The following is a 24,734-nucleotide window of genomic DNA, read 5'->3' as shown; positions in this document are numbered from 1 at the left end:
ATGGGGACAATAGGACAGGTATGGTAGGCACGATTGTGCACTTATGCATGCAAATATAGGAGATTTGAATGAAAGATAAGCTTTAAATCTAATTAATCAATGTATTTATCAGTTAACCCTAAAACGTCTTGTCCCCCAGTGGGAGATTCTCTATAAATAAAAATCAAGGATTGCCCATATGAAGTTTGTTATAAGCATTTGAATGTAAGTTGGCTGCCATTCATGTGGTGGTAGAACTGATTCATGTTCAGAGACTACTTACTTTCGAAATATGGTTGCTGGTGCTGTTCCTACCAGATAATCTTGTTTATTACAAATGCATACAGCTGGAGAAGGAGGAGGAATAATTGGATCTCTATCAGATCTCTTTTCTTTCAGTTCTTCATTCCTAGCAACTAGCTCTCCTAAAGGAGAAAAGGACCAGGGACTAGAAAAGCGTGTTTGTTTGATAGCAAACATAACAAAAGGAAATTACATTGTGGTATTATATATCTTGATATTTATTGCTTTCTGATATTGTGGGTTAGTTTCTCCAATAGAACAGCTCACCTTGTGTACACATTTTTGAGAGGATTTCTGAGTATCTTTCAAGCCATTGCTTCTATTATTTAAATCTGTGTCAGTCTCAAATGACGTCATATACTCTGAAGAGCACACTCAGGATTTCTAACCTTACTTTCCTAGCTGCAGATTTTATTCATCCATAGGAAATGTGTTAATTCAATGTGAATTATTTATTAAATGATGTCATTACAGAAGGATTCGGAAATAGATTTCAAAGATCCATTAAATTAAATGAGTCTTAGCATCTGTACATGTACAGCAACGTGAGTTAACATATTAGATATGCCTTATTTTTATGCTGCTGTTAAATCCTTGTATCTCTAAAAATAAAACTGAATACAATTTGAAATTATGTTTGCACCAATTGTCCCAGCATTAATAAGACATTATGGTACTGGATACATTTATTTTGCAATGCCTTAATTTATGCAAATATTTTTTCTATTCTGCCCAGTTAAATAATTATTTTCTAATTGTACTATATTTACTGCAAAGAAAATCAGAAGCTTCTCTTTTCCATTTCTTTTTATTCTTTTATCCTGCACTTTTGCAGACATTTCTTCTTTTCCTTTGTTTCCTTACTGCTTTTTCTCTTTATTGGTCTGAGTTAGTTTTTTTGCTCTTTGTAAACTCTCAATAAAAAAAATTACAAAAAAAATAGAAAGAAGCTGCTGAGTTAAAAAGCACTGACTGAGAGATATATGCTTCAAAAATGAATTATTTAAAATGTGAATCTTGCCCCTGAGTGCAAAGAGAGCAAACAGAGAAGCAAGAAAATGGAAAAAATAAAGATGACCTGATTTTTGGGGTGTGTGTGTGTGTGTCATGGAATCATGGGCTTCCTTGAAAAAGTGATCAGCAGAAATTTCATCAAATAAAACCTCCACGTAGGGTGACAAATTCCTGAATGGCAAGGGAAGGCTTGGGAGAAGAAACCCAGCACCTACCTTCTCTGGCTCCTTTTCCTAAGGAGGGATCGTGCCAAAGGTCGACATTTTTTTTTTTTACTTAATACACTTAACCCTGGCTTCTGGTGAATTCACTGGAGCACCTATGAAGGCAACGCAGACATGCCAGTTTGGAGGTCTTCTAAGAGATAGGTCGAGCTCTGGTTTGGTGTCCTTCCCTTCCTGTCACCTCTCCCGCAGAAATCTGTCCTCCCAGCAGACATCCGGTAGGCAAGCAGCTGCAGCTTCCAGACAAGAGCACACCCCCCACTTCTTTTTGACAGTCTGTTGCTGGAGGTGGGTCTATTGCTCTCTGCCTCCCGGTGGGGAAGGGGATATCTTCAAAGACCTCTGGGGCTGCAGGAGCAGCAGCAGCAGCAGCTCTTCTCTTTCATGCCCTTTTGGGGCTTCATACACTGGCTTACCTCTGATGCTGTATATGCATCCAAAGAGGAGTGAAGGAACCTAAAAGAAACATGCAGCAAAAACGAGGCCCACCACCTTGACTACAATTTACTTGCAAGTGGCAAGGGAGACAGCAAGGCTAATCCAAGTACAGGCTTCAGGGCTTCAGAATTGATTTCCCAGCCATCTCCACCTTTCTAATCAGTGACCAGGCATGTAGGTTGAGCAGAAAAAGAGGACTTCTTAGTTATGCCTACTAGACAAATTCATGGAGGAAATTGGAAAAAGATTCAGGAAGGTTTGATTTTCCTAGAGGCATGCTACTATAGAAAATGTAAGAGCTGTCTTCATGTGGAGCACGGTTATTCCTGTGTCGAAAGGCATGTGCACAGACAGTTTTCAGATGGAAGACATGATAGGCATCCTGCCATTGTTATTTCCTGTCCTGGCTCCTCTCCTGCATGCTCACTTGCAGAGTTACTTGAAGTGAATAGTTGACCAGACAGAGAAATACTACTAAATGTGCCAGAAATTATTAACAAAAATGAATGTGGAAAGGTTTTATTTTGGTTTATATAAAAACATTTTATAGCTACTAATTTTATGGCATAAGCATAAAAACTCTGGGCAATCTGATTTTGCTGTTTTTTTAGAGGATATTAAGTTGTAAACTGCAGAAATGAAGAAAGGCATTAGTCTTTTTTTAACTATTTGAATTTGTGTGCTCATTGTGGTTGTTGTTCTAGTTTATGACTAAGGAAATCAGTTGTTTCATGAGTGCTTATACAGATGTTTAACAAAAGCTTCAAGCACGCACACACAAATTAAATTTCAAGCACACACACAAATACATCCAACACACTGTACACAATGCAGCAACCTGTATAATTCCAGAGTAATTTTCTTATTTGAATTTTTTCTTTATACTGAAATTGACAAGGAGGTGATTATATTCTAGACCAGGGGTGTCAAACTGGATTTCTTTGAGGACTGGATCAGCATTGTAGTTCTCCTCCGCAGGCCGGGAAGGGGCGGGGTGAGAGATGGGACAGACGGATGCCTCCTGGAGCACTTTGCTGGCCAAAATGGAACACAGGGGACTGTCCAGGCTGAAAACAGGCCGCACACGACCCCACTCCGTTTTGGCTGCCAGAGGCACCAGTCTTTTGCTCTTTCCAGGTCAGCCCCACAGGCCAGATTTAAGCACCCCACAGGCCGGATTTAAGCACCCTACAGGCTGGATTTAAGCACCCCACAGGCCAGATTCAGCCTGTGGGTCTTGAGTTTGACACCCCACAGGCCAGATTCAGCCTGTGGGTCTTGAGTTTGACACCCCACAGGCCAGATTCAGCCTGTGGGTCTTGAGTTTGACACCCCTGTTCTAGTCTAATCAAGATAATTCCATGTATTATAGAAAACCTTGAATTACGCCGTCTTCGGTCTGACTTAAGCATGGTATATAAAATCATACATTGCAATGTCCTACCTGTCAATGAATACTTCAGCTTCAACCATAACAACACAAGAGCACACAATAGATACAAACTCAAAGTAAACCGCACCAAACTTGATTGCAGGAAATACGACTTCAGCAATAGAGTGGTCAATGTCTGGAATACTCTACCCGACTCTGTAGTCTCTTCCCCAAACCCCAAAAACTTTAACCTTAGACTGTCTACCATTGACCCTTTCCTAAGAGGTCTGTAGGGGGCGTGCATAAGCGCACCAACGTGCCTACCGTCCCTGTCCTATTGTTTCTCTATTCTTTTATTTTTCTTATATGTACCCATCTCATGTATTCACAACTATGTATACACTTATACTTATTATCTTGTAAACAATTGACAAATCAAATAAATAAATAAATAAATATTTGGAGGGATCCCAAGGTTTCACCCACATTTAGAGAAAAATTTCCTATTTTTTGTATTTAAACTTACGTTTATTTTTATTTCTATCATATTGTAAGTGTTTGATTAAATAAATAAATAAAATAAGTATTCCACATTTCCTGTTTATATATTTCTAACTTACCAAGGTTAAATTAACATTTTAGGAGTGAAGAATAAGGCGAAACTCCTTCTGCGGTGCTCCAGAAAATGACCTGGTCATGATTCGATAACAAGTGTTGTAAGACAGCGATCCACATCATCTACTGATGAGAAGACCAGTTTTGGAGGGTTGGCTGTTTAGAATGGGGAAAAGGGTTGCAAAGGGAGAAAAGGAGTAATAGAGGAGTGCCTTCATTTCATTCTCATGACTGAAACAGCCTTTAGTTGTCCTTCGCAAAACCAAGGTTAAAGGACCAGTTCCCCGCTCTCTGCCTGCTGAAGGGCTGCAAGTTAGACTGGGATGGAAGTCAGGTTCCTTGCAGTGCCTAAAAACAGAGCCAACAGAAGCAGCAGGAATCAGCAACAGCTAATTTCATTCTAGTGTAGTTTTCTGTTGATCCAAGGAAAACCATCCTTCAACTCAACAAAATGGAAGGGCCTTATGTGTGGCTTGAACTTTATCTCATCTGAAGAAGCTGAAAACTTAGAAAGTACAATGCACATGTCAACTCACAAGGGACACTCAGAGGCAGATGGACAGGAATAGGATGGCTGGCATAAGTCAAGTCACACTATAGTACTTACAGAAGCCATTTCGGGTAGGAAATGGTCTGCTGAAAGAAAGATCTTTAGCTTCAGGGAATGTTGGGTAGTTTTAGGATTATGGCATAGTTGGAAGCTAATGGTAAGGCTTGGATTAGGAAATTAAAACAGGAAACAAAGCTGTATTTAATGGAGTTTAGACAAACTTTTACTCTTTGCAGCTGTATACAGTGTCTGTGAGAAGAAACTCCAGGTCAGAACAGATACAGTGAGAAGTGAAGAATGTCCTGCATAACTCATAGCTTTTCCTATGCTTCGCTGAAGCAGAAGAAACTAAGAAATAGTTCTAGAAAGAAAGAAACGTACATGTGCACATAACATTTCTCTGGCATAAGAGTCAGGTTAACTTAATATAATTGGTTAAAGTGATTTAGACTTTAACACATCTACCCATGATCTGCATATGATGTACATATGACACAAAGTTTCTTAGCTCCAATGCATTCCATTAATGAATGTACTATTTCAAAATAAAGGATATTCATTCAGTTCTCCTTGGGTTTTTGACTGAAACATCTCAGACTTAACTGCATGTCAGTTTCTAACAGCCATTGAGATGAAGCTAGGTCTGAGCCAGTCGAGATCTAAAGCCTTACTTAATTTCTGTTAGTTTTAATCTTCATGTTTAAAAGTCTTAATAACGATTCTGTTAAGTTTGGAGAATAATGGAGACCAGACATCTGACCAGTGACTTCAACTCTTTAATAACAGTAGATAGAACAGAACAGAGCAAGGCTATGGGCAGCAGTAACCCTTTTATAGGGTTGGCTGCTACCCTATTAACCAATAATATGTGCAACAAGTTCAACTAATACCCAATAAGAAGTGTCCTAATATTGGCCAATCAGGGACTTGTTATGGACCAATCCTTGTTCGTTGTTTAAGGACCAATCAGGTGTGCAGGCTTTCAAAACCCGCTTTGCATTTGGGCTTAGTTACTTTTTATTGATTCACAACAGATTCTATAGAAGAAAAATGGAAGAATACCAGCCTTGTCCGCCAGACATTCCAGATTCAATTTCAGACATCCTTCTGAAAGAATGTCTTAGTCCTACTTTAGGCATGAAACTGGCTGGGTGACTTTGGGCCAGTCACTTTTTTCTTAACTCCATTCACCTAAAAATAGTTGTTGTGGTTGTGGATGGTTGTTGTGGGGAAAGTAGGAGGAGGAAGGAATCTTAGGTAGGTTTGCTATCTTGAGTTATTTATAAAAAAATAATGAGCAGGATATTTTTAAAAAAATAAATAAATCTAAAATCTAAAAGGCACAGAGAGCAGGTGACAGAGGAAACCTATGTCTGAGACCCAGGAGAGCCTCTAACACTACTGGAGTCCAACAGTCAAAGTGGATTATAATAGGCTAGATAAATGTCTGATTTGGCCTAAAGCAACTTCCTGTAATGGTATGCCACTTGGTTCAGCAAAGCAAAAGAGATCCAGGAGACCTGGCTGTCTGCCATCACCATTTGCCTAAAAAACCCCACTTAACTTACTCCCTCCTCTTAATTAAAACTCCCCTTGCAGGGAATATAAATAAGTAGGGAATATAAAACTTGGCACTCCCTTGAGGTTTTTTTTTTTTTTAAGACATTTCTATAAATATTGACTTTTTCCTTTCTGCGTTTTTGCAACCACACTTCTTTAATGTTTTCTAAAAAGACTCCATAAACCAATAATAGCTCTGCCCTGTACAGCTATTGCTCCCCTTGCCAGTGATTGGCCTGTGATGAGGTCACCGAGTATACCTTTTAAGGAACGAGGGCTCCAAGAGAGGAGAGGGAAATCCCTTTGCAAGGGAAATTCTGGGAAGGCAAATTAACAAGCACTGAAACTGCCAGCAGGGCAAATTTATACAGACACTATTCTTGCCTGCCTTGGCAAGAGGACACTGGGGGAAAATATTTTATTGGGTAGAAAATCTAGATGCGTAGGGCATTAGATAGCTGACATTGGGATGGTTATTTTGATAGCTGAGATGGACAATAAAATGACACCTGCCAATTAAAATTGAGTACAATCCATCACGAATTATCCAGTACTTCTTCCTATTGGAAGAAGTGGAAGCACTTTATTCCTTGCACTAAAAATTCTTGTTGGAGGCATTATTTTAAAGTGTTTCTGGGGTGAAAGGATTAGAAGGTGAAATCACCACTCTGGAGGATGCCTTTGATGGCTCCTTTCATGTCCCTGTCCAGGAGCTGGAGCAAATGACAAGAGCTCACCCTGCTATGCAGCAGCACTTGGGTCTCGAACACAGGCTTGCTAATCTCCAACTCAGCATCCTAACCATGTGAGCCACTGTACTCCTGCAGTAAAAAGTAAAGGTTTCCCCTTCCTAGTCATGTTCGACTCTAGAGGGTGGTGCTCATTTTCATTTTTTATCGAAGAAGCCAGTTCTCTGAAGACGCTTCTATGGTCATGTGGCCAGCATGACTTTACACCAAAATGAATGGAATGCTGTTACCTTACCACCGAAGTGTTACCTATTTATCTAGTCACATTTGCATGCTTTCAAACTGCTAGCTGGGCAGGAGCTGGGGAAAGTAACAGGAGCTCACCCACGGCAGTCAGGTCTCAAACCTGGGTTTTCAGCTTTAAGGGCTGACAGCGTCTTTAAACTGCTGAGCCATCATGCCCCTTCCATTCCTTGCTGTGGGACTTTCATAAGAGAATTTCCTAGCAGAGAATATCCTGTGGACCAAATTCATTTCCTGTTCCCTTACCAGGATCCAATATCCCTTTTCAGGCACCATATCATAGGATTAATAGTCAGTCCCAAAATTGCAATTCCCAAGATCTTTAATGGAAGCAATAAGGGCAGGAGATAGACTTGGTAAATACAAGACAGTGCGACAACCTTAGCAGACTGCAACTAACGATGAAGTAAATATCTTAACAGAAAGCTTGAGCCAGAAGGCAATGCTACTGATCTTATATTGTCATATTTAAGTCAATCCCACATCAATACTACACTAGCGTTCCTTCAGCAAAGTATATTATTTATTCATCCACTGGAAGAATCCAGAGACAAAAAACTTATTCTTGCTTTATGACATTGGGTCAAAACTGCTGTAGAAACTACAGAAACCTTAATTTACAGAGCAAAAGAGGGAAGCAACTGTTGTGGACTGTCAGTAACCAGCAGAGCTGGCAGAAGATTTGGACAGTGAAGAGGTTGGGAAGGAACATGGGCCAGTCCTGGAGTCTGGGGAAGGCTCTAATGAGTGCTCTGTGTCAGAGGCAGAGATGGGGCCAGGCCCGTCTGACAGTTATCAGCTACCCTCTGAGTTGGACATCAGTGAGGCAGAAGAATAGCTGGAGCCTGTTCCCAGTGTGTGCATGTGCAGAGTTGCCAAACAAAGGGAACAGCTAAGGAACAAGCGTCGACTTGGGAGTAAAGCCACAGGTGGACAGTGAATGGCCCCTCCCAGAGGGAATAAAAGAGGAGCGAAAAGGGAGTTGGGTTTTGCAGGAGTCAATTAGTTCCTTCCTGCATTCTTGCCAAGTATTGTGGCGTCTGAAAGATATCGGCCTAGCTCCTCTCCAAGCCTGATAAAGGTCTGTAATTGTGAACTATCTTGAAAGACTGTTGGCCGGAACTTTGCTGGAGAGGAATTCATTGTAAATTAAATAAAAGGGGTTTATCGGGACGAGGACTCGGCTTCGTGCTGTTGGGGAAGCCTAGGTCAGAACAGCAACAAAATGACGAATGAGTAATATACTGAATACTGCACATAAAAAAACCAAATGCTTTTAAAAGTCAAGGCACAAAATCTATTCATATTATACTTAAAGCAATGAAACATCAGGAGAAGGTGTGCAATCACAGGATTTCTGGTCCTGACTGAAAAAGGGACATAGAAATGAGAAATATTTCTTTTCAGGTGTTTGCATTAATAATCTAATCCTGTAAAATGGGTTTTCCTATGATTGTTAAAGCTGATATGTAAAACAATGTATAATAAAGGACCCAACAGTCAAGAAATATATTAAAGACTAGCACTGAGAAAAACATTTCAGGCCTTAGAAAGAGTTTCAGATGCAGGGATGTGGCCATATCTACAAAGATCAAAATCATTCAGGCAATATTTGCCTATGACAATCTACCCGAGAAAATATTGGACTTTGAAAAAGCCAGATGGGAAAAGTACTGATGCTTTTGGGGAGAAGATTCCTGAGAATTCCATGGATAACCAAGACAATGAACAAATAAATCAGTGTTTCCAATCTCAACAAATTTACTATGTATGGACTTCAACTTCCAGAAATCTCCAGCCAGCAAAAGAACAGACTGAAATTATCATACTTTCAACATACTTTACAAAGACCTAGCTTTGTTGACAAGACAATAAAGCTGGCAAAGATGGAGGAATAGAGAAGAGAAGGATGATCAGGAAGATGGATTCAGTTACAATAGTGATGGGTGCGCCATTGGAAGACCTGAATGTTAGGGACAGGTCATCATGGAGAAACTCCATCTATTTCATGGGTGTCAAACTCACGGTGTCATGGCGTCGTCATGTGACGTATTGGGATTTTTTCCTCCTTCGCTAAACCGGGGCGTGGATGTGGCCAGCGTGTGATGCATCCAGCCTGTGGGCCAGGAGTTTTACAGCCTTGATATACATGGTCACTAAGAATCCATGCCAACTTGAATAATCAATCACGCAGTCACTTGCTATATAAGACTACCCAGGCAGCCAAGGATGAAACTGTTACCTGAATCTATATCACCAGCATAAAGCACAAAGAAGTGACAAAAATGATTTGGAAGCCCATACTAATTTCTGTCCTCTCTCTGGCACATTTCTTATGTAGGGGTTGAAGAGATGCACCTACCATTTGGTCTTCCCAGTAAGAAACACCATTACTAACTTACACACATGCAATTCATCTTCTTCCAAACCCCATATTTCCTAAATCTGATGATAAGCCCCCAAAGAAGAACTGTACAACATTATTACCTTTTATTGTCAGAGTACAACATGTGTACAATGAGATTGTCTGAGCCTCCCTTTGTGCACCCCCCCCCAACACAACTCACAGTGAGGACAGAAGTCCCTAACCCAGTCCCAGTCTTATTACACTATGTGAGCTTGTTGCACAATGCGCCAGCCCCGCAAGTCTATCATACTATGTTGACATGAAGTTATTTTCCATTCAGAAGTCTGACAGCCTACGGGTAGAAACTGGTCTTCAGCCTGTTGGTACGGCTGGCTATGCTTCTATATCTCCTACCCGATGGTAGGAGAGTGAAGAAGTGCTGACTGGGGTGTGAGTCATCCCTGACAATTTCCCCCACTCTTCTAAGGCATCAAGCCCTAGCAATGTCATCTAGTGGTATCAGGGAACAGCCCACGATGTTTTGTGCTGTGCTCACCACCCTCTGTAATGTTTTTCTATCCGCGGCTGTCAGGCCAGCATACCACACCACACAACTGTAAGCATCTCCACCCCTTTCTGAGAAAGAAAAGAAGGAAAATTAAGGAAAGGAATTAAGATTCTTGAAATTAACAAAGGTTCTTATTTTGGGGGAAGAGCTCTATAAAGATGCTTTTAAGGTGCTTCAATTATTCAACAGCTCATTGGAATAGGGAGTTCTGGAAATTGTGTTGTGATGGTTATCAAGACTGCATATTTTTGTTTAATATGTCTTTTGCTACAGGTGATTTCCTTTGAAGAATACAACAGAACATTCATTTCCCCACACACCAGCCGAGAAAGATTTTTATCAGAGCAGCAGTCTGTAACTTTCTGCCAGAGAAATGAGTAACTCATGTCTAAGACAAAGCAAAGATTGTGCGCTGGGGAATTGATTAGGTAGAGCTCCATTTCTTTGCGCACCTTCCGAATGCCTCCCTGCTCTTCCATTCCTATCACTCCTCCTGTCAAATTTGCTTTTTTAATATGGCAAACCCTCTTTACGTGCCTTTGGTGATCTTACCTTTGGAAATATTTTCCACTCCTATTTACCTAGAACACCGAGATCATATGAAATCTTGTGACCTGCAGAATCCTACAATAGAGTCTTCTCCCAAAATTGATGGAAGAAAGACTGACATTTAGCTTCAATTGTAAGGGGCTTTTATAGAAGCCGTATTGGCTATATCTAAGAACTTGAAGATATGAGGAAAGGAGACAATGTATTAAGCACAGAATATCCACGGAGATATTTGTTTCTCTGAATCTTTAGCAGTTCATTTAATACCTTAGCTCCTTAGACTGTATTCCAAGAAGAGGATCCAGAGCAGGGGTGGGATTCAATTTTTTTTAACAACCAATTCTGTGGGTGTGGCTTAGTTGGTGGGCATGGCTTGGTGATCATGTGACTGGCTGGGCGTGGCCAACTCAATATCACTCACATCGAGGCACGCATCTCCTCGCATGGCCTCTCATGACTGTGGGGATGCTGCAACAATTGTAAGTGTGAAAAATGGTCATAAGTCACTTTTTTCATTGCCATTGTAACTTTGAATGGTCACTCCACACAAGCAAAGTACCAGCAAAGGAAGGGAAAACAACTCCAGAGAAGTTCCTGAGACAGGAAGTTTAGTCCTGCCAAGAATGTAATAAGGGTTAACGGAGAGGCAGTTTCTGTAAGCAACACCAGAATGTTTCCTTCCTGCCTTCCTTACAGGATTAGGACAGTAATTTCTTCTAACAACCGGTTCTCCGTACTGCTTAGAATGTTAACAACCGGTTATAGCGAATAGGTGCAAACTGGTAGAATCCCACCCCTGATCCAGAGCCAGTTCAAGATGATTTATGACCAAAAAATGGAATACTCTTGAAATCAAGACCAGCTATTATTTTGGTGTTTAGGGCAGAAAATCTCAGGAGCACTGCTTGTCTTAAAGTCTGTTGCCATTACTAGACACCCAAACCATCTGCCCCCATCTGCCTATCAGTAGAACTGACCTAGGGATTGAAGCAGGTTTTTGAGTTACATCCATCCATCACTTCACGAAAATCATTTTTCTAGTAGTCATTTTCATCTGTATGAAAAAAATAACATTTTAACTGCTTAAAAAAGCAGGAGTGATTATATAGTCTTCTCTTCCCCCTGTTTAAATAGATGATTTCCAGCGGTGGGGCTGCTGGGGGTTTGCAGGGGTTTTGGAGAGCCCCTAGCTAAGATTCTGTGCAGTTCAGAGAACCCCCAAATCCCACTCCTGGAAAAACGCAGCCCGTTTTGGATGCAGGTAAGTGCAGGGCGCGTGGAGAGGCTCAGGGAAGGCGAAAAATGGGCCTCCCGGAAGTTCGGAAAGGCCGGAAATGGGCCTGTTTCCTGGCTTTCAGAGAGCCTCCAGAGCCCATGGAGGCCATTTTCGCTGTCCCAAAGGCTCGAGGAAAGCCTCAGGAGCCCGGGGAGGGCAAAAACACCCTCCCATGGTGCAGGAAGCCAACTAGGCCACGCCCACCATGGCCACGCCCACCCAGCAACCAGGCAGAGAACCCTTTGCTAAAATTTTTGAAGCCCACCCCTGATCATTTCATGTGTTGTTTTCCTTTTTACTCATTTGTTTTTTGCCCTGGATATTTTCTGTATAGAAAAGCAGGATGAAATCTCAAACCACAATGAAGAAATAGCAAATGGCCATTAAAACATGTAGGACTCTGTTTCTCTGATTTCCCCTCTTATGTCAATATACATCTTGAGGATGGAAGAAGAGTAATCCCAGATTATAATTCACATTGAACCCAAACCCAGATTTTTGGCTCTGGTGCCAAAAATGCCCCTTCTATTCCTAAGTAAGCCTTGTGTAGGAAAATGACAAGCAAAATTAATTACCCCACAGTTACGCAAAGCTTGCTTTCTCAACGTTTTATTCTAGAATTGATATTTTACCTGGTTTTAATTCAAGGGTAAAACTCTATACCGTAGAAACTAAAAGAGTAAGAAACATAGACAATCTTGTATTGGAGCTTTTGGCCTTCCACACATGCCTGGGATTCCATGTTCAATCTCCAGAATCTACAATTTAAAGAAAAGGACCAGGCAGCAAGGCAAAAGAGAAGAAAGCACTGATCAGGTACCAAATAATAAGGTCAGGAGCCAAACAGAATAAGATAACATCCGTGAATGAATGATAATGGATTTCTGTCAACTTATCCTACTCTCTCCCTGTATGGAAATTCTTTTTACAAAAATATATTAGCTAATCTATCAGATTTAGTGGATTTAATTTAGCTTGCTGTTTCACAACAGCTCTCTGTAATCCCAGATGTCTCACTACAGACTTGAAATAGATCAAAATGACTGGAAGAAAATTAAGATTAAAGAAAAAGGCAAACACCACATCTTTTTAAGGTGCTGGTTATCAGGTTGGCTTGTCTGCATTCCCCTTATTTGCCCTTTCTCCTAAACAGCTACAAGGGTCTTCAAACTTGGCAAGTTTAAGACTTGTGGACTTCAACTCCCAGAATTCCTGAGCTAACATGACTGGAGGAGGAATTCTGGGAGTTGAAGTCCACAAGTCTTAAAGCTGTCAAGATTGAAGACCCCTAAGCTAGAAGCTATCAGGGTGCTTAAAAGATCACCTGCCCTGCCTTTACTCCCTGTGAATCTGCCAATGAAGTGTCTGGTTGGCTGACAAAAACCTATGTGAGCTCAACAACCTAACAGTGCAGTTTCTGAAGTATTTAGCTTGTCAACTTTCAAACAAAGATGCAGATCCAGAATCTGCAGCAGGCTTCCAGCCCGATGGCCACTGGATGTGCATGCTGCTGTCACTGGATGCAGGGTGACAGAGGTTTAACAAAATTCTTCTGAAGGTGACTGAGTTAGGAATAGGGTCTGCTAGGACTAAGGTGAGAAGGGCTTCCTTGAGGAAGCAAGCCGATAAATAAAGTGATCTATATATCAGACCCTATGTTTTGCAACTATCTGAGCTCAAAGTCAACATCTCTTTGGAGAAATTCCTTGGTAACTAGACTTGGGAGAAACTGTTGTGACATGGGGAAGCCATCCTGACAAGTAGAACATACCATACACAAGATTTAGCATTTAGAATAATAGCATTATTCATTTGTTTCCAAAGTAAATTCTATTACACTGAGATCTCTCTCTCCCTCCATCTCTTCTTTCACCCTCCCTCTCCTGTCTGTCTGTCTGTCTATCTATCTATCTATCTATCTATCTATCTATCTATCTATCTATCTATCTATCTATCTATCTATCTATCTATCTATCTATCTATCTCCAGATGTTCTTGAACTCCAGTATCCAAACAGCATGCCCATTATTCAGGAATGAGGGGACCATCTGGAAGATCACAGACTCTCCACCCTGAGGCAGACTCAATGTCTACCCAGACTGTTCTTTGGCAGTGAAACTTGCACAAGATATCATTTACAGTATTGCAATACAATATACATGGTGCCGTCTTTAAATACTTTCTACAACTACAATCAGAGCAAATTACAGCAACATAGCTATTAAATGTGATGAGACAACTTGAGCCTGTTTTGCCAGTTCTGAAAACAGATACACTAGTTTTCAGTCCACTTCTGGGCACAATTCAAAATGCTCCTTTAAATGTGCCTGGAACTGACCAAGTATCCCAAACACCCTATGTTTCCTAATTGTTTAAAAGAGATGTAAAAACATCTTTGCTATTTATTAATGGCCAGCCAATGCCTTTGAAAATAGGAATATCAATATGATCGGGGACTACTGGCTCTACCTTGTGGTCTGTCTCTAGCTAACCCACAAAAAAAAAAAAAAAAAAAAAAATTCCCTGCATGGGTCTCCCTTGGTTACTAAATCTTCTGGAAATCACCGTTAGCACGATTTGCAAGGAATCTTAGTGACAAGTCACCCTGGCCCCAAAGCCATGCAATTGATTTACAACTGCAGCAGACAAAGGACCTTAGGAATTTGGCTGAAAATAGAAATGGATCATGAAGCAGATGCCAATACAGGGAGAGAAAATCTATTTGAAATAAAATTATTCCACTAGCCTTTTCACCCTCACTCCTACAAAACTGTTAAAGAAAGCCCTTGATCCAGCTACAATCAAATTTTATTTTCTTACCTACAACACTTCTTTCTTCTCTTCCAGAAAATGTGAAGTCTCTTTTCATTGAGAGGGACTTGGCACTTCCATAGGTAATTCACTTTCATCAGGGATTTTCAGAAGGGGAAATTTTCTTTCTCCCAAACAATCAAACCCCTTGGAATCAGAATCCAGGAAATCAGACCACCCGTTCCCTTACAGGCAGAAAAAGAGACTTGAAAAGGCCAAAGGGTTTTAGTACAAGTGTTTTCTGTATGATGGGTGCTTTTTTGGGGGGAAGCAGGTTTGATGTAATGGTGAAGATGTTGAACTAAAGATAGAGAAACTCAGGTTCAAGTCCACCCTCAGCCATGGAAGCAGACTGGGTGACACTGAGTCAGTCCCTCTCTCTCTCTCAGCCCCAGCCCACACAGGCTGAAAACACTGGCAGATGGAGCACTATGTATTCTGCCTTGAGGTCCTGAAGGAAGAAGAGATATGCATAACAGCAAAATTAGTGGAGTATAGAATAAGAGCAGATGAAGGCTTTAGAATTTTAACAGCTACAAAACCCAAAATTGCAGTTGGAGCAAACCTCTCACCTGGGAAAAAGCTTTCAGGAAGTCAGTGATAGAAAGTGAATTCTGAGCGAAGATAAAGGAATGGGCCATTCTCAGAATCTCATTTTCCTCATTGATCTGGAGTTGGGAATCACAACTTTGCTTTTACCTCACAGTAGAACCAATAAAGGTTATGGAGAGCACATATAAAAATACTTTGAATGCAAAACATCGTCTTCTAGACATGGTCATTGGAAACTGCCCTTATTGAGTTCAGTGGGATTTACTCCCCAATATGAAAATGATTGCTCTAAATGGCTTGGGCCTAGGACATATCTTCTTCATCTGTGCTATGATCACAAGGTGAGATCCTTCTGTGTTCCTCAGCTAAGGTGATGATAGTAGAAGACAATGTTTTCAATAGTTGTACCAATACTATGAAACACTTTTCATTAGGAATCTCAGATAGCTTTTTCTCAGTTGTTTCAATGAAGACTGTATTTTTTTGTTATCTAAACGTTGCTTTTTCTGTATTCATTAGTATTTTTATACTCATTCTTTTAATTGTGTGAATAACTTTATATTGAAGAACCTGGAGATTGGATGGAAACTACATCCACACATTTTCTTGGCAATAATATGGTAGCGGTATGCCATTGCTTTCATCTCTAATTTATTTTCAACTTCCCAGTCTTAAGAATTATTGGCAATCTCCCATTCAGATGTTAAATTGGTCTGACCCTGCTTAGTCTTTTGAGATCGACCAAGGTTAGCTGAATGCTGCCACCTGCTGTGGCTATGTACTATATTTTATATCACTATAAATCACTCTGAGTGATGAAAAATATGCAGGGAAATGCAGGATTGTTACTTAATAAATTAATTAATTTAGCAAGCAATCATAGAGTACTTCATTTCCCCAATTCCAAGAGTTTTCACGTTTGATATGTCCATTTTGCTATTTCAGTCAGGTCAGATATAAGATAACTTCAGTTTTCATACTGTTGGGGACAATGCCAAGAAGAAACCAACCTTGTAGAACTTAAGAGTGGCTACTGAGCAGGATCTCTTCTCCAAATCTCCTCACATTTTCTCTGATTTGACTCAGTTGGCAAACAAGTATTAACCTAAGATAAATGGACATGACCATCTGGGTGCTTTCCATGCTGGCGCAATAGCAAACTCCAATGTATTCCTCACAATGTTAATTTGGGAAACTGCATGGGTTTTAATCCATGAAACCCATCAAAAATGTTCTCCCTGTCATCAAATGAGCCTTTAAAACAAAGTGATCAATGCAAGACATAAAATTACAAGTTTTACACTTGCATTCTTGTTAACCAGATACTACTTGGAAGTGATGAGGAATTAAATATAGGGGCTCTTCTTTCTAGTCAATGTTTTTCTTTTCTAAGCACATTGTTAATGTTCTTTCTGGGAAACAGCCTCCGATATCTTTGTAACATCTCAGACACTTCTCTAAGACACATGAACAGCAAATGTGATTCTGGGAGCTGTGCCAGATCCATCCCTAAAATAACCACCTACTCATTCACACATTACAAAGATGGCTAATCAGTTCACACACCTTAAGACGTTTATTGGAAAATAAAGCCTGGGAAGAAGCTATCAGATGGAAGTATTGTCTTTGCTCTGGGGCTCCTCATGATCTAAAAAAGATCTAATGTGATATTCTTCTGAAAGAGAAACATTTCCTTCCTGGCAATTAAGAGTTTGGAGCAGGTTTACATACTCTCAATCCAGTGCTGATTCCTACAAAAGTATTTCTATTTCCTGCATATACATTCAGGTTGCAACCCTCTCCTGAGATAGAAGCAAGCTTAGATGGAATTTCTTTATGAGGAAACCTTTTCTGCATTAAAAAAAAAACAACACCTGGCACCATAATGTGTTCAAAAGGGTCAAGGTCTGCTTCTTCAGAGAAGTTGGGCTTCTTTTGTAATTTGCCACCTGCTCTAATCTATTTTGAATATTTCTAATTTACTGTATATGCTTGTATATAAGCCTATTGGTTGACAAGCTGACACTCAATTTTTTTAACCAAACTACCAGAAAAACCTGCATTTTTCATGCTATCTTGGTTAAAAATTGGAAGGTCTGACCATCTGAGGATGGGCTTATACACAAGTATATACAGGAAATAAAGAAGAAATTTAAAAAAGAAATACCCAATCTACTCGTGGATAGACCAGATAAGCTAAACCTGATTTTTTGGGTGCTTTCTGGCACCTAAAATTATTGGCTTATCCTCAAATATATATATAGTAAACCAAACATTGATTTGGTGTACTTTGTGCTATTAGGTCAAAAGCTAATGGGAAACTGCCAACCTATGTGTCTATCTATGCTGTTGTCCTCACTTTTGCTGAGATCTGACTTTTCATTATTCCTGAGGAACCCCCAAGGTAATCAAAAAGGTCAAGATGTTGACCACAACTATGTAATCCAAATCTCAACCCTTTTTATGTGATACACATAATAAATGATGTGAAAAAGAAACTATTGTTAAGCAGATTACAGTTGGGATCCATGCTGTTTGCTTGGTCCTTCTTGGATCAGTGATGTTCCCAATGTTAGTTAAGAAGAAACAGATAAATATGATAAAAGAAACAGTGTACACTGCTATAAATTCACTCTATCATCTGCCTTCATATTATTGCATAATCAGTTCACCTTACAAAATAACATATTGGTTGCATTATGAAGAGAAAGGAAAGTAGATTAGTTAACTGGTTGATTTGAACATCTACAGAATAGATAAATAATGTGCCATTATTTAACATTTTCAACTTGGCCACACATTTAATGAACAGATGTCAAAATCCCCACAGAAAACGTAACCCAACCACCAGGTAACATCAAACACACAATGCAGGCTTTTTCAAAATTAATGGGCAAATTCTTTCCTAATCAGAACTTTCATCTGAATGGCTATATTTACATATGTTTTTCTGTTTTTAAACCATGATTTAGAGAATGATTCTGGGCTTGCACAGCAGAATGAAACAAAGTAATAACAAAAGACAGATTTACATAACCTGCTAGACTAAAAGATGGTTGACTAATATGTGTCTCAGTATTTTATTAAAATCTTTGGGGCTTATTGTCAAGAAAATAGGTTTAAGGTTGTAGCTTAAAAGCTATTCAACGTCCCCTGGTATCATCGCAGACAAGCCAAGTATATAATTGAAGTTTTCAAAGGCTGAGGACTACACTTTAGTGCCAGTGCTAAACTCTACATTGATTGAGCCAAGCTTATTTAATTCACCAGGGCACAATAAAATTTGATAGATTTTAATTTCAGCATGCAGCATCAAGAGTTACTTATGTATCCAACAATTTGGCCAGGTCTGGGCTTAAAGAGCTCCAGTTGCTAATTTCTAACAGAGAAGTTGGGAGAGATGGGCATAAGAGGGGGCAGAAAGACAAGATGGTAGCCAGGAGACTGTGGAGCTATCCCACCCCCAACACATGTAACACTAGTTTTGTCAATGGGGCTTCAGACTGGATATAAGTTCAGCACTGCTCTCCTGCCTATTCCAGATGTTTCTCTGCAGCCCCATTCCATATTTTCCCTAGTATTCCCTGTACACTTAATTGGTTAATTAATGAAGTTGATTTCACCAACTCCATCTTCCCCTCTAAACGATATTCTTCTGGTTTGAGAAAGTCTCTCCCTCCCCCACTCATCCCTTGTAAGTATGAAACTGAAACAGAAAAGGATTTTTGAAAATACCAGAGGACTTCAAAGCACATTCTAACAGCAAGTGCTAACTCCGGCCTCTCCTCCTCCTCCTCTACGTCTGCCACAGAGGGCAAAGCAATTTTTCCATCTTCACCCGGCTCTCCCTCCCTCCTTCCCTCCCGCCGTCCAGGGCATTCCGCCACCGAGAGATTTAAGACGGTGGGCGCGCCGTCACGCGGCTTTGCCTTCCCACTTGATCCTGACCGCAGACAAGAGGCCAAGGGAGCGGCGGCGACCTTCCCTCCCGTCGCCTGCGCCTGGATGCCTACGGGGGGCCCGGGGGGGGGGAGGGGACGGGACAGCGGCGGCCGACGGGGCAGTCTACCCCTGAGCCAGAAAGAGCCCTGCCGAGATTCCTCAAGCGGACAGTTGAGGACCGTCCGAAGCCCATTGTACTTACGGCTTTCTCTCGCGCCGGGGCGGAGCGGGGCGAGGGCCGTACGCGTAAAGACGCTTCCCTCGCTCGCTCGCTCTTTGTGTGTCTTCTCCCCCCGGGTCGCCGCCGGTGTCGCTTCGGAGAAAGGCGAACGAAGCGAGGGTGGCGGCTTGTCTTTCTTTCGCCGCCACCCTCTCAGCAAGACGCCCTCGACTACACAGAGGGGAAAAAGCTCGGCGGAGGGTGGGGGCGGGCGGGCCTGCCGTTTGCGGAGACTCCCGCGGGCAGCGAAAGGCGAAAGTTCTCGGAGAGGCGCCGCGGGGTGGGCCGCCGAACGGCCGCTTCTCCCGCTAAAAGGAAAGGTGCATTTCTTCTTTCGCGCCTAGGGTGCTTGTAAAACGCGGGGCGGCCGCCGGTCCCGTTCCGCCCTGTGCGCCGTCGGAGGTCGCTTAAGCGGCTGACTTTCCCCACGCGTGGGACCGTTGGGTGGCAACTCTTCCTTCTAACGCGTGCGATGCTCCCGCCGGACGAAGTGGGAAAGGGGTGCCGCTGCTGCGCGGGGAACAAAAAACCCCACCCTCCGCCGAAGTTCCCGGAGCCCTTGATCTCTGGACCTCGTCCCTGGGAGCACTTGCCCCGGAGGGGTAGTGGAGGCTGGGAGCCGGTGCCTTACTCTCTCGCTGCGTTCCCTCCTCTTCTTCGGATCCAGCGCCGCTTGCCCTCGCTCCCGGTCTCCGTTTAAATCGACGTCGAATCAGACCCCTCGCTAGGATAGAGAAATATGTAGACTCTTACATATACACCCCATATGTGGGCAGCTTTCAGGAAAGAGATAGGGTGGGTCAGATCGGCGCAAATCGTCTCACCCAATTGGTTGCTTGGCACGCCCAGGACTCCTCTTATTGGCCACGGGCCCTGAAGATTGATTTTCTTTTTTTGAAGAACGGTCTGGGATATCAGAGGGAGGATTTTTCAGACGAGCTCGCCAAGTACCAGACGTTAACCCCCAACACGCCGGACGCACGAGGGAGGGAGGGAGGGAGGGAGGCAAGGAAGGAGGGACGGGCGTGAGTCCAGAGAACTCGCGTTTTCCGAGGCGAATTATACACCACCACCCATGGCCATCTCGTCCGTTTCCAAACCCTACGGAATCATACCCGGGAAAGAAGCCGGTGACGCGCGTTCTGGCATGGAAATAAAGATGCGGGGGGAGGGGGCAACAGGGGGAGAACACCCTTCCCAGTCCGATCGCTGGATTTCTGAACGCCGGGGTCCTTGGGGAGCGTTGGAGTCGAGGCCTAAGAGGAAGAAAAGTTGGCCGTTCTCCCCGGATGGCCTTAGTTTAGCAAAAGAAAAGGACGGAGGCATGGGTCCCCCTTGATCGAATCCAAGGGAGCACAAACTGCCCGCTGCTCCCGGGTGCGGGGCGGGCGGGGCGGCTTTAGAACTGCAGCGCTGTCCAGAATCTCCCTCCCCGCGATCCTTGCGAGAAGCGTCTTTTGTGGAGGCCCTCTTGATACGAAGGTGAGCTGATGGCGTTCTCTTTTTTTTTCTTTCTTTCCTTCCTTCCTTCCTTCCTTCCTTCCTTCCGTCCTTCCTTCCCTTCCTTCCTTCCTTCCTTCCTTCCTTCCTTCCTTCCTTCCTTCCTTCCTTCCCTTCCTTCCCTTCCTTCCTTCCTTCCTTCTTCCTTCCCTTCCCTTCCCTTCCCTTCCTTCCTTCCTTCCTTCCTTCCCTCCCTTCCCTTCCCTTCTTCCTTCCTTCCTTCCTTCCTTCCTTCCCTCCCTTCCCTTCCCTTCCTTCTTCCTTCCTTCCTTCCTCCTTCCTTCCTTTCCTTCCCTTCCTTCCCTTCCTTTCTTCCTTCCTTCCTTCCTTCCTTCCTTCCTTCCTTCCTTCCTTCCTTCCTTCCTTCCTTCCTTCCTTCCATCCATCCATCCATCCATCCATCCATCCATCCCATAGCACTCCAAACACATTCTGTCTCCTGCCACCAATCTATCAGTCTCCTACTTGGCATGGCATCAGTGCTTTTGCTGCTTCAAAAATTGCAGGTGACCAAGGCCAAAGGGAGAGAACAGGAGATCTTCCCCCTGGCCTGCTAGCCAGGGCACAAAGATACCCCGGGGCTTTGAAAGGACATATTCAATGACATTGCCTTTGTCCCATTCTCTGCCCACCGCAGGGACTGCTTAGATTTATTTTGGACTGTTCCAGGTTTTAAGTAACATTTCTCTTCTTCTCCTGACTCCTCGTGGATCTGATCGGCAGAGCTTAGCTGATTCCCTTGGTGATGACACCGTCATCTGCCTGCTTAAGGACTGGCTGGCATTTCAGAAAGTGCTGGTCAGGTATTAAAGGAGGCTTCTTAATATACCATATTTTTTAAACATGGGTTTGGCACCCACCCTTCTGAGAGAACGCTAGGTGTGTGATTAAGTAAAACAAGGGAGCCAAGTTCTGTTTGAGTTAGTCACCAATTACAGGTTTTGCTTCACGGGCATAATTTTCACTTTTATTGGTTGGGTGAGGAAATGCTGCCTTGTTGTCTATTTGGAGGGGAGGGGAAGGGGGGGAGGGATGTCTTTGAGCCAGCGTTTTTTTTCCAGGCAACTTTTTTGGAAATGGTTTGCCCTTGCTTCCACCTCAGGGAAACCATGGCAGACAACCTAAGAGTTAAAAATCAGTAGTATACCGTTTAATTCTTCTATGCCTTTGAATGGAGACCAAGAAGAGAGTACAGACCAGCACAACAGTTGTCCACAGTCTGCCTTTTAGACCGGCAACAATCAACACAGGGATTGGCTTGAACAGAGGCAAGAAGGCTTCAAAGCTTTGTAACCAATAATCTGTTGAACTATCATTTAGGAAAGGACAAAGGATACCAGACAATGCCTAGCCAGAACTCCATCTGCGTGTCTGGTCCAGACATTTGGAAGGTCTGTGGAAGGTCCCTCCTTCTTCTAAGATACGTGAGGCATGGATCTGGGAAAGCCAATTTAGCAGTGGCTCCATGGTGAAATGCTCTCCTGGAGGTGCAGCGGATCCCAATCTTACCTTTCATAAACAAGCCAAACTTTGTTTGAATGTCATTTCATCTCTTAATTATTCTGAGTTATTCTCAGGCATTGGGTTATATGATTTTTTAAAAATCACATTTGGGCTTCCTTTTGTATATTGAATGCCCTATTTTTTTTTCCTACTTGCCCTATGTCCACCTGGAGAGGGATGGCAAAAGACTGAGAACAACTGACGATTGTCACAAAATCCTCAGTGATCTTTCAGCATGCCTAGAGGCAAAGGGCTTCCCAGTCCCCCTACTGCTGGCTAATTTCCTGCACCTACCAGAGATTTTGGTGGTTGAGGGTCCTCTCTGCTATCTCTGGAGAAAACCGTCCCCAGAATATTTGAGTCGTGGCAGCTTTTCCACTCATCCCCCTGACCTTTTGCTTCTCAGGACTTGCAAAACTTCACTTCATGTTCACATTCAGTTGTACACAGATTTAAGACTGCAACTGCAACATTTCCAGTGTCTCCAGCAGGTGCCTGGCTATGCCAATTGCCAGTACTGGGCTCAGGTCCAGCAGCTGCTGAAGCCTTAGCGGGTGGAGGGAGGTCTTGTCCAAATCCACTAGCCCTAGTATTACTATGTAACTGTTAAGCCACAAGAAGTTGTGGGGAAAAATATTAGCAACTCTGGCCTACAATAAAGCAAGGCCTGATAAGTAGGCATGACACCTCATTTTCTGACAGTTGGAGTTCTCCAAACTCAAACCCCAAATTCTACATCCTCTTTCTTTATAGTTTTCACAACAACAACAACAACAATGACAAAAATTGAGAGGGCCGGGGAGGATAGAATTCCCCTCACTGCTTTTCTATCCTGTGGATTTCCTCCAAAGAGCCAGAGCCTTGACCTGATACACACACACACACACACACACACTGGTTACAGCATGTAAAAGAGAAATTGGAAGCACATCATTCTCTCTTTTATAAAAAAAGTAGGTGACACAGATTGGGTAAGTATTGCATTGAGGAAAATTAATTGTATTCACGGATTCAGCTAATTGATCTACCTTTTAGTGCTAACGATGGAAGGAATTGGATTGAATTGTCAGCCTTAACAATCACAGTACAATTCAGCAATTCACTCAGGTTAAGTTGGAGTTAACTAGTAAAAGTTCCAATATAATTATCATAGTTGAGAAACAGACTGATTGTGCAGCAATGATGTGACCATGAATGGTACTTAGGAGAATCCAATTTATGTTCAATAGCAAATGCATTTTTGTAAAATTTAAAAATACACAGCCGATTTTCCAACGAGAGCAAGCCATCAACATCTCTGTCTTCCTTTGGTTTTAAAGTCAAGTCACCCTGTATTTACAGTGAAGTCCCTTCTTTGAGCCTGGGCACTTTTAAGTTCATTTCCCACATCCAGGTTTTTAATTATTTACTTCTTAATGATTCCCCTCAAGTGCCAGCAAAGTGAAGATAAATAACAATTATGCTCTTTTGAAGGCTGTTCTTCAAAATTTCCTCTTCTTTGATGTCTGTGTCCTGTGATGAAGAGCCCCAGCTGGTCCATATGGTTATAAAATGATATTTAGTGTATGTAACATGCTTCCCTTCATTTCTTAAGCGTCTCAAACTCTCAAACCCCCCTCAAAACAGACAAGCCAAAAAGTACTGGAAACATGGTGTTGCATCTAACCTGGTGACATGACCTTACCCATCAAACTCCATGCAAAAACCCAAACAAGCTATGAACGCAAAGTATTGCTCCTCCCCTGAAAACTGTTTTGGGTCTCCCACAGATAGGATGAAAACTACCAGTGCAAGACAGTGCTGTCCAGAGTGAAAATATCCCAAAAGAAAGACAAGCCACTGCATAAGGCCATATTTGGAAATCCAGGTGTTTCTTCAGAGGCTGGCAAGCAGCACAGATATGCAATTCACAGTGAGTTGCAAAGGAGAGAGACTTTTAACCCATATCTCCTCACTCTTTCCCCTTCCCTCCAGATGTTGTGGGGCCTGAGAACTTGGAGCCCTTATAGAATTGCTAAGCCTGCCCATCCAGAAAGTGCCAGGTTTAGATGACTTTCCCCCAGGATGATGCTTGGCTATTGGCTCTACAGCTCTGATTATCATGATCCAAGCAAATTTCTAATTTCACTCCAGGATACACTTTGTGGACACCAGCACTTTGTTTTGACAGCATGCTCACTTTGAGTCGGGGAAGTTATTTATGGGAATACAGTGCTGAGCCACATTTTGGCTTTTGAAGACTTAGAAAATAATATTTACTAATGCCTGAAATAACATTTACAAATTCAATTGTTTTGTTAATGATGACATCAACTTGGTCTCTTTTTAGTTTTTTTCTCCCCCAATTAAACAATTTGAAACCAATTGAAAACAAGACTTGAAACCTTACTGAGGCTCAGTGGCCAATGCCTGGAAGTTC

At 42.3% G+C, this 24,734-nt stretch overlaps 1 long non-coding RNA gene across 3 annotated transcripts in view; it reads right to left on the bottom strand.

Moving 5' to 3' along the window:
* The window catches only part of LOC148132352 (uncharacterized), a 34,116-nt gene extending 14,165 nt beyond the window's left edge, over window positions 1-19,951 (bottom strand). For all 3 annotated transcript variants that reach the window (XR_015747872.1, XR_015747873.1, XR_015747871.1), the window contains exon 1: window positions 19,295-19,951. This is a non-coding gene — a long non-coding RNA (uncharacterized LOC148132352). The remainder of the gene's footprint in view (window positions 1-19,294) is intronic.
* Between the last annotated feature and the right edge of the window lie 4,783 nt (window positions 19,952-24,734).

This window comes from Notechis scutatus, chromosome 2, assembly GCF_049901735.1.
Source record: "Notechis scutatus isolate UNSWTSFEM ecotype Mainland chromosome 2, rNotScu1.2, whole genome shotgun sequence".
Taxonomy (NCBI): domain Eukaryota; kingdom Metazoa; phylum Chordata; class Lepidosauria; order Squamata; family Elapidae; genus Notechis; species Notechis scutatus.
Note: the sequence above shows the minus strand (reverse complement) of the source record. Positions and strands in the feature narration are given on the sequence as shown.